The sequence below is a fragment of the Sinocyclocheilus anshuiensis genome, unplaced genomic scaffold (genome assembly GCF_001515605.1).
Source record: "Sinocyclocheilus anshuiensis isolate Anshui unplaced genomic scaffold, SAMN03320099.WGS_v1.1 scaffold514, whole genome shotgun sequence".
NCBI lineage: Eukaryota > Metazoa > Chordata > Actinopteri > Cypriniformes > Cyprinidae > Sinocyclocheilus > Sinocyclocheilus anshuiensis.
In genome coordinates this window covers 561,090-571,676 of record NW_015542348.1, presented here as the reverse complement: position 1 = coordinate 571,676, position 10,587 = coordinate 561,090, and the positions used below count along the sequence as shown (strand labels likewise).

Here is a 10,587-nt window from a genome sequence, read left to right as displayed (position 1 = left end):
CTACTGTTAGTGTTATCTGTATGCACCAAGGGTCTGAGAGTAACGCAATTTCAATTCTCTGTGTATGTGCTGTACATAAAGCAGACTTGACTTGACTTGACTTGATAGTGGATGTCTACCGGCAACTCTGAAAATCTATGTGGCCGCTATTGCCTCGATTCGTTCCCCGCTGGGGAATATATCGTTCCCATAAGCGGAGAAGCTCCGCGATGTCGAGTGAAGCTCGAGAGGGAACGTCTCCGGTTACTATTGTAACCTCGGTTCCCTGAGAGCGGGAATGAGACTTTGCGGAAGTCGGCGTGTTCGCTGCTCGACCAGCTAGAAGCAGCGTTCAGTATCAGATTCTGACATAATTGTCGTGTGCACCGCATTTTATACTGCCTCTCGAGCTCGTTAGTATTTGCATGCGATTTGCATACTTTGCGACAATTGGCCAGTCAATTGGACTGGGTTGAGCCAATAGGACTTCAGGAAAGGTTGGAAGGGAAGGAGTTCCCATAGCGGAGAAACCTTCGCGATGTCTTATTCCCACACTCAGGGAACCGATGTTACGACAAGTAACCGGAGACGTTTTTTGTTGACAATGTTTCCAGCTTATGAAAACACGCGCAGCTCTGACCTATGTGACAGGCAGGGGCGTAGAAGGGGACGGGGGCATGTCCCCTGCACTTTGTTTGACCCACCGCCGATATTTCAGCCCGTGTTCTCTGATTTGTTTATTTAGATCTGAGTGAAGTAACATTCAGCCAATCAGAAGGCGAATCATCTCTTGGGCGCGTCTGTCATGAGCTTTAAATATCCTGTTGCTCCTTTTGCTTTGGAGGAGCAACAGAATTTCACTTTGCTCTTTGGGTGGTTTGGGCGTAAAATGCACCCCAGAAAAAAGCAGAGGACGATTAAGTCCTTTTTCAAACACTGTAAGTATGTGTTATGTCGCAATGACACGAATCACGCGATCGAATTTCTACGTTATTATTTGACCTAACGGAGCATCTACACCGCATGCGATCATGCGACGCGACAAAAGTACACGTTAAGAATGAAGCATGTGACCTCGCGCTGGATCTAGTGTTTGTTATATTGGTTGTGGCTAGAAGGGATACAGCAAAAACCGGAAGGTAACAATAAATTGAGTTTTCTATCTATTAGATCGTGTTTTATTAATGTCTACACCTACCCCAACCCTAAACCTACCCCTTACAATAATGCAAAAATAGTAATTATTGTTGTACAGTGTGACAAAAATTACGCTATATTGATGTGCGCATGCCCAGTAGTTTTTGCTGTATGCCATCTAGCCTTAACCTGTTATATGCTCTCCTACGTGTAAGTCGCTTTGGATAAAAGCATCTGCTAAATGAGTAAATGTGGACAGCATAAGTGATTATTGGGTTCTTCTGCTTTCACGTCAGAGAGGAGGACAGTTGCTCAACCTCTCCAGAATCTATACAGGTGAGATTTGTTGAAACAAGAGAATTGTCTATTTTAAGGCAGTGTTTTTTTAATTGGGACTACTTGCCAATGTTTTAAGGAATTAAACATTAATATTTTTTTCATTTTATGTTCAAATTGTTAAATAAAATTGGTTGTATAGGTAAAGGCAGTGTGTTACACTAGTTTTTAAAGACTAGATAAAGGGATAAAAGTTATTGTTTAAGTGTAGTGTATCTGAAATATTGTGCAAAAAATATCTTTATTTCATAAAAATAAAGTATAGATGTCCACAGTGGTCTCAAATTCTCAAGTCCTGCAGTTATTTTTAAATTAGGGTTAGAGTTAAGGCTTGTGTACACCGGGACGATTATGGCGCGCGATTGTCGCCGATGTTTAATACCTCGTGACTAAACAAAGGGCACCAATGTGAGTGTGCACACCGATGCACAAAACGCAAGACATAAATGCCAGGCGCTTGCATTTTTTTAGAAAACGCCTTGGGCTCATTTTTTTTTGGTTTTACGCGCCGTGTTAAAAACTGGCTGACCAATGAGATTGGCGCTTTTGTTCACGTGCCTGGAGCTGCTGAAGTTACAGTAAAACACGACTTGGTGGCGCTCAAGCACAAAACAGTTCTGCCGAGCACACATTGATACCTAACGACGAAGAGGAAGTAAGTAGACGAAGAAGATGCATCGAGGCAAGATGAATGTAGAGCTGCTGAATACATCATTTCTTAATCACTGGTGCTTGAAATATCCATCACAGCAAGCTATAGCCGTCATTTCACCGTCTCGGTTAACTAAAGACCCAATATAGTCCGGCTATGTGTAACCCACTTGTAGCCCAAATAACCTTGAATTTGGTTACATGTCATTTTTTGGCAAAATAACTTGTGAGATGTATGACATTCCATCATGTAAGCAAAGTCAATAGCATTTACAAGGTGTTTGGTTTAATTTTTTTGACATGTTCAATACGTAGCCTGAGAGTAGCCATGATTTAATTCGTAGTCAGAGCGGCTATTTGTAGCCCACTTATAGTCAAAACTGGTTCACTGTAGTTTTTGGCCAGGCAGTGCATGAGATGGTTGATATATCCCATCATGTTCGTAGTGTCAATAATATCTACAAAGATATAAGTGTCATTTCATGACATGGTCTATATGTAGCCACGTTTTAGCTCTAAATTGGACGGGCTACATGAAGTCTGCATTTAGCCCACCTGGCGAAATCGAGGCAATCAGTGGTCTAATTTTAACGGCTTGGCTATAGCCCTACCAGACCAGCGATCAGCATAGCCAAAATAGCCTTAAAATTGTTTACATGTAATTGTCGCCGACGCAGCTTCTTATCAAATGCAAGTAAACTTTTGAAACATTTAAATTAGCATTATTTTATATTTTATTTAATTATTTTACAGAATTATTAAAAATAGGATTATTTATTATGCCAAAAATAATGCTAATTTAAATTTTTATAAAGTTTACTTTCATTTGATATTATGATGTCTTGCATCCCACAAGCTGTTAAATGTAACATTCATACACATTATACGATATTATTCGGCTGTCTTGCAGTTTAGAAATAAAAATGCAATTACAATTCCAAACCGCTAGATGGCAATTGTAACCCTACTGAGACATGACTACTGGCAACGCGGTGACGTGTTGCGTTTTTAATTTTGTTTTTACACGAGAAAGCATTAAGTTTACCTGTCGGAGAGCAGCTGGCAAACAACAAACGATAAAGGACATTCCTACTTGGTCTTGTAAGTATCTGGGTATGCATTTTGACGTGTTCATTATTTATCTATATTATTTGTTATCATGTTTAGGAACCGTGACATTTTATTGAAGAGAACAGATCGTAGTTGACAGTGATCTGTGACTAGGCCCCACGGTTCAGCATGCATGTGTTTAGAGGATTAATTGCAAAATTCAATAGATAATAGAGTAAAAGTTTTATCATTTGTACGTGTTTACAAACTCAAGCAATTTTAAAATGGCGCAAGAAGAGGATAAAAAAAGAGCAAACAACAGAACAAACACAGCTTTGACAAAGATTAATCTATGTTAATTTATACAGTGAACACACTCAGAAGAATTGGAGAAACTGAGGAGGAATTTCAACATCTGGAAAAGTGGTTGGAAATTGAGAAGATCCGGGCAGCAATGGTAAAAAATCTTTGACAAAGTCCATCATTTATTTTAATTATTATATTGAATTTATGACTGAACAATGGCTTGTTACATACAGAGAGAGCATGAGCTAATTGGATAGAATATCTTTGTCATTGCACAAGTACAATAAGGTGTATTTTGAAACTTTCAAATTGATTGTAAAGCTTAAGAATACAAATTATTTAAAATGGCAATATAAAATTACCAATTATAAAAAGTTTGCAGCAGTATTAAAATAGTGCAAATAGCTCAGATGTGCAATGCAGCATTAAAACCTAAACAGTACAAACAGAAGACATAATGTAATAAAAACGGTAGGGATGAATTTATTATTCCATGTACATTTGAGGTTGATGTGTGCACTGGGCTACTGTTTAGTTACAGCAGCTATCACTGTGTTGTTACAGCAGCTATCACTGCGTTGTTATGAAGACAGTTGTGCCAGACAATTTTGGAGGCACAGACAGATTGTGGGGGGCACTAATAGGGAAAAACTTAAACTGCTGGAATAAATAGTTCTAAAGTGTTAGTGATGGAAAACTTGCAGATCAATTGGGCATCAATGTTTAAGGTTGGTAAACACTTGTACACTGATGTATATAATACTGCTGTCACGGTGTGCCTATTGTGAGGAACGAGGACGAGGAAAAAACAATTCTTTTTCCGGTTCCCAGACACACTGCCGCTCGGCCCTCCACCAGCTGGGTTAATGTGTGTACTGGGCTACTTTTTAGTTACAGCAGCTATCACTGTGTTGTTATGAAGTCAGTTGTGCCAGACAATTTTGGAGGCAAAGACAGATTGTGGGCGGCACTAATAGCGAAAAACTTAAACTGCTAGAATGAAGAGTTCTAAAGGGTTAGTGATGGAAAACTTGCAGATCAAATGGGCATCAATGTTTAAGGTTGGTAAACACTTGTACACTGACGCATATAATACTGCTGTCACGGTGTGCCTACTGTGAGGAACGAGAAGAACGCAGGAAAATCATGATCAACAGTCTTTATTTTACATCTAGGGAAGCACATGTAGGACATGGGATCGACATTCAAGACAGCACGCTAGTGCGGAGCAGACAGTTCAGGAGGACATGGCGGAGCAGACAGTTCAGGTGGCCATAGCGGAACAGAGAACTCGGGGATCCAGGTCTCAGCACTCGGCCCAGCCTCCATGGCAGTTCGGGGCACCATGGCGGAGCAGGCAGACTAGGAGGCCATGGCGGAGCAGGCAGACTAGGAAGCCATGGCGGAGCAGACAGTCTCGGAAGCCATGGTGGAGCAGACAGTCTAGGAAGCCATGGCGGAGCAGGCATACTAGGAGGCCCTGGCGGAGCAGACAGTTCAGGAGGACATGGCGGAGCAGACAGTTCAGGTGGCCATGGCGGAACAGAGAACTCAGGGATCCAGGCCTCAGCACTCGGCCCAGCCTCCATGGATGGACCCCTACTACTCCCCTCCCCCCCCCCCCAACCCCTTAAAAAACACCCCTAACCCTAACCCTCTCTGGGCTAAACTCGGGGACTGGATCCCTCACTGGGCTAATCTCGGGGACTGTGGCCCTCTCTGGGCTAAACTCGGGGACTGGGGCCCTCTCTGGGCTAAACTCGGGGACTAGAGCCCTCTCTGGAGTGAGCTCTGGGGCTGGAACCTGTCTTTTCCTCCTCATCCTCCTCCTTTGGTTAAGGGTGAACAGCGGGGCCGGCGGGCTGGAGAGTGCCATGGCCAGCGGGCTTGACTGAGGAACGGCCGGCGGGCTTGGGAATGCTGTGGCCGGCGTGCTGGTTCTGGCTCGGGGCCGGACACTCTCCAGACACCGGAGGATCCTTTCCTCCAGCTTAGTCCCGTGGTGCCTGGGAGGTCCACGGGGCGATGGTAATTGGCCCCGTGCCATAACAAAGAGTTGATGGTGGCGTCATCTAATGCCGTCGCTGCGGCGAGCCCGCAGAACTCCCTGGCATACTCGACGAAGGGGAGATCTCAACAGGCTAACGCAATGAAGCGTGCCACTATCTCCATAATCACGGAGGGAGCAAAGAAAAACAAAAAAAACGTTCAAAAACCGAAAACAAAAACGGCGAGAAGGGGCGCCACTTACTTTCAGTTTTCTGTGCTGTCTTCTGTCACGGTGTGCCTACTGTGAGGAGCGAGGAACGAGGAGAACGCAGGAGAATCATGATCAACAGTTTTTATTTTACATCTAGGGAAACACACGTAGGACACGGGATCAACGTTCAAGACAGCACGCTAGACATGGAAACACACAGGGCTTAAATCATGGGACTAATCAAGGAAACTAATGAGAGAACACTTGGAATCAATAATCATAATAAGGAGAGGAACGGGAAGGACCAAATAAGGGCATAGGAGGAACACGGGGGGAAAACCAGGACATGGAGCACGTGGGAAACAAAACACAAGACTGACAACTGCCCGCCTGACAATGGCATGTGTTATTCAGGTGTCAAAGTTGTGCAGAATTGAAGGAAGAAACCTCAAAGACAGTGCCAGAAGGATGCTGGACAGGTAAAGCCTACAAAACGTGCAACATTAACCCTTTGAGCGGTATGGTCCCGCATATGGGATTTTTATTTCCCTGCCCCTGGGAGTACAGTCCCACATATGGGATTTTTATTTCCGTGCCCCTGGGAGTATGGTCCCACATATAGGATTTAGAACGTTCGGTGACGTCACATAACTGCCAAATTCAAACTGTACTTTTGCGCTTTAGCTGGCACTGAGCCAGAGAGAGAAGTGCACTGCTCTTGTCATATTATCACAACTATGCAGTGTTTTTAACCACATAATGTTTATTTTAGGTTTCAGACATTTAAATACACATAAGTACTAGCAAAACAATACATTTAGAGTTTGTAAAATACACACATATGTCTATGGAAGCAACTATAACAATCCATTCAAATTTAGTTTGCCGATGTGTTTTATTCATATCAGATACACATAGTGTAAGTAACTATAAAGTTCACTCTATTCTTCACCCAGTTCACCGGCCACTTATTACTTGTATTTCGGGAGAAATTGATGAATTCACGTGCTGTAAATCCGACAGGACTCTCTGAACTGCAGAGAGAACAAACATGGCGGCGCCCATCTCACATTACAGATCACGATCTAGATCATTTAGAAAGGTTTTTAAAAGACAAAACACACTCATTTACACATAATTATGAATCGGAATATCAGATTGTTCATGACATAGTATGCAAGCTTGTGAATATTTTAAATAAAAAAGGAAAAGCGAAATAAAAGCGATCCGTCATACAGTGTTATTGTGGCCACAGTGTGTCATGTGACAAGCATGACGCTTCGCCATGGAAACAATAAGGGGAAACGTTCTAAAATAATGGTCGCCTTAAAAAAACTCACTCTGGGGGGACAGCTAGAATATTTTAAACTCACCGCTGAAAGGGTTAATCAAACATTGTGGTGTCAATACTCAATAAGTTACAACACTTTTGTATTTGAAATTTAAAAAAGAATTCCTTTACTGGTCATTTTTAAATGTCAAACTTTGTCCACAATTGTTAACCACCTCAATCTGTATTATATTTTAGGGTTTTAAAAAATTCCCTCATGTCTAAATTCAACATGAAGGGGGGTGGTCCGCTGCAGAAAGAGGCATTTGAAAAGACTGCACTTTTCTCGGTCATTAGAGGTATGTGTATAAAACACACAACATTTACTAGAGAGCTTCTCTCTCTTTTTTAATACACTGAATGATGATACATAATATACACTGAACAAAATTATAAACGCAACACTTTTGTTTTTGCCCCCATTTTTCATGAGCTGAACTCAAAGATCTAAGACTTTTTCTATGTACACAAAAGGCTTATTTCTCTCAAATATTGTTCACAAATCTGTCTAAATCTGTGTTAGTGAGCACTTCTCCTTTGCTGAGATAATCCATCCACCTCACAGGTGTGGCATATCAAGATGCTGATTAGACAGCATGATTATTGCACAGGTGTGCCTTAGGCTGGCCACAATAAAAGGCCACTCTAAAATGTGCAGTTTTACTGTATTGGGGGGTCCAGTGGGGTCCGAAAACCAGTCAGTATCTGGTGTGACCACCATTTGCCTCACGCAGTGCAACACATCTCCTTCGCATAGAGTTGATCTATATATCTCGTTTTTGTTTTTAGTAGGCATCCAAGCAAAAGAGAATGACTCCCTGTCACAATTAGTATAATTAAAGTAAAAATAATTGTCAAAAAATCTTTTCTTATGTTATTATTATTGTTTTCTTATTTGGCAGATGCTGTGATGACCAACTTCCCGGCAGACTTGAGCAATGATGTTGGGAAGCATTTTAAACAAGAAATAAAACCAATAATTAAAAAGTTGTTTTATTTGTTAATCTTTTTCAGCTTTTTTTTATGTTGTCATTTATCCGTAATGTTTTAATGTTAAGTGTGATAACATGCTCTTGATTTGTATTCGATTATTTTTCTTTTAAATAGCTTGAGTTATTTAAAATATTTTATTTTTTCATTTTTATATTTTTATTATCTTAAGTTGTTAAAAATTCCAGATTTTTTTATCATAATATTTCTATTTAAGTGTATTGTATTTATAATATTTTATTTTGTCATTAATTATTTTGTATTTTTATCATTTTGTATTGTCTTAAGTTATCTAAGTTGTTAAAAATTTTATTTTTCTTAATAAAAGCTGTATATATAATTTGTTTGGATGGATTGCCATTTTGTTGTCAGTTAGATGTATATATGTAGGTATTCATTAGCTGTCTATGTGATGACTAGTCTATTCTTGGGCTATGGTTAGACGTCTATTAAATTTTCACTGACAGCCCAAATTCAGTCTTGTTTTAGCCTAGACCCATATTCACTGTCTATTAGACATATACGTGTAGTCGCTCAATAGTGGTCTAACTGATGTCTAGTCTATTCTTGGGCTGTGATTAGACGTCTATTAAATTTTAACTGACAGCCCAAATTTTGCCTTGGTTTAGCCTAGACGTCAGGGCTGTGTTGAACGGCTAATAGCTGGGATGTTTTGTTTGCCGGTTGACAAAGCATGTGAATGGTTTTGATAAAAACGTAAATACTGGCTCTCTTCTTCTTCTGTGTGACAAGCGGGTGTCAGAAGCGTAAAGTTGCGCAGCGCCATCTTGTGTACCGGGGTATTGCTGTTTTTCTTTAAGCGCCATCTAATGTCAGGGAGTGAATTTGCACGGTCACGGCTCATCGCCAGTGAAAATCGCTTTGGGTATGAACACAGAGACGCGTCGAAAAACATCTCAAAAAACGCTGGCGATAAGCGTGCGCAATAATTGTCCCAGTGTGCTCGAGGCTTTAGGGTTTTTGAGTATGATATCACAAAAAATAGGTCCCTGTAGCTGTCTTGCTTCCTGTAAGCTATCATGGCATGTTCCCAAAACTGTCATTCAGGTGCTCTAAAACACGGCAATTGGTATTCTATATAGAATTTATTATATGAACATGAATGTACTTGCTTTGTACATTATGTACAAAATTTGTTTGGCTGTTGAGGATCACATCACGTGACAGCTTCCCCCCCAACTTTTAAAATGTCTCTGGTGACAGGTATGATCAAGGATGTCTTTGCCAGCTGTGCAATATGTGGATACATACCGCACAATTTTTGCCACTAACTAAGAGTGTTTTCGTCAGTGGGTAGCATAGCTTCTCATTCATACATATCCATCTCATGCTCCAAAGCCCTGATGCCTTCTCCTGCACTGCTCTGGGTCTGACTGTATACACCGTCAAACAGGTTGCCCATGGCAGACAGCGCAGTCTTTTTTCTTGCGTCCGGGTGTTTTACAACATCAGCGCACTCACTTTCTGACTCTTCTATTCTAGTCGTTAACTCAGATAATATCTTCACACTTACTTTTCTGTGTTCATCTGACAAATGGTTTAGACGGTGGAATCGTGGGTCTAAGTAGCTTGCTGTGTTTAGTAGCAGGAAGGCCTGCTTTTCATCAGGGTAACGGCTTTGGAGATCATCTCCGATTTCCATTTTCATTTCTTTCACTCCCGGGCTGTCATTAGAATTTGGTTGGAGCTGCCTTAAAAGTACTTGCTGTAAAGGAAGGACAGCATTCTTAACCTGTAAATAAACAATCATATTAATTATAAATAATAAACTTATTTCAGAGGTAGGAGTAAAGGCTGATTTATACTTCTGCGTCGGACCTACGCCGTAGCCTTTACGCCGTAGGCTATGCGTCAGTTTTCATTTATACTTCTGCTTCGTTGTCCGTGTCAACGTGCAGTACACATGCAAACCGCTAGTCAGCAGTGCCCACGGGCATGTTGCTGGTGTAACCCGCAGTACCACGGCAAAAGCCGAAGAAGAAGCGGCTCGTCGGAGAAACATTATAGCCGTGACAGCGGCAAATAAATATCAAATCATTAAATCATTATTTAAAACTACAAAAAGGAGACAACAACGGAACAGGAGATGATGGCATTCTTTCAATCTGCACAAGGACTTGTACCACAGCAGATCAACATTGTTTGTTGCGGACAACTACTGATGTATAATGCTATGTAGTATAATAAATGATAAGACACTTGTTCTTAGTGAGTGAGTTTGTGAGTGAGAGAGTGAGAGAGTGGTGATTTGAGTGAGTGTGATTTATTAATATTTCTGAGTGAATGTGTGTGTGCGTGTATGAGTGAAAGTGTATTGTTTGTTTGCATGTGCATGGTTGTGCTTGCAAGTTTGATATTGTATCAGTATTTAGGAGACTACAGTTTTTGCATACTTAATATTGGGATTTATTAAAGGTTATGAAAATATAATGAATTTAAATGCATTTTTATTCAGTCACTTAAATGAAACATTTTCAGAGTCTTTGAACAGATCTTGAAGGATTTGCTATCCTGTGGCTCCCTCATGTGGACAACGTTAGCATTATGGCCTTCATCTCTGAACAAATCCCACAAGGCATTTCACTAG

General features: G+C 40.9%; 1 long non-coding RNA gene across 1 annotated transcript; it reads left to right on the top strand.

Moving 5' to 3' along the window:
- Positions 1 to 3,058: 3,058 nt before the first annotated feature.
- LOC107691473 (uncharacterized) lies at positions 3,059 to 6,159 on the top strand. The gene is made up of 3 exons (XR_001634540.1): positions 3,059 to 3,204; positions 3,522 to 3,610; positions 6,074 to 6,159. It is a non-coding gene; the product is annotated as an uncharacterized LOC107691473 (long non-coding RNA).
- The last annotated feature ends 4,428 nt before the right edge of the window (positions 6,160 to 10,587 follow it).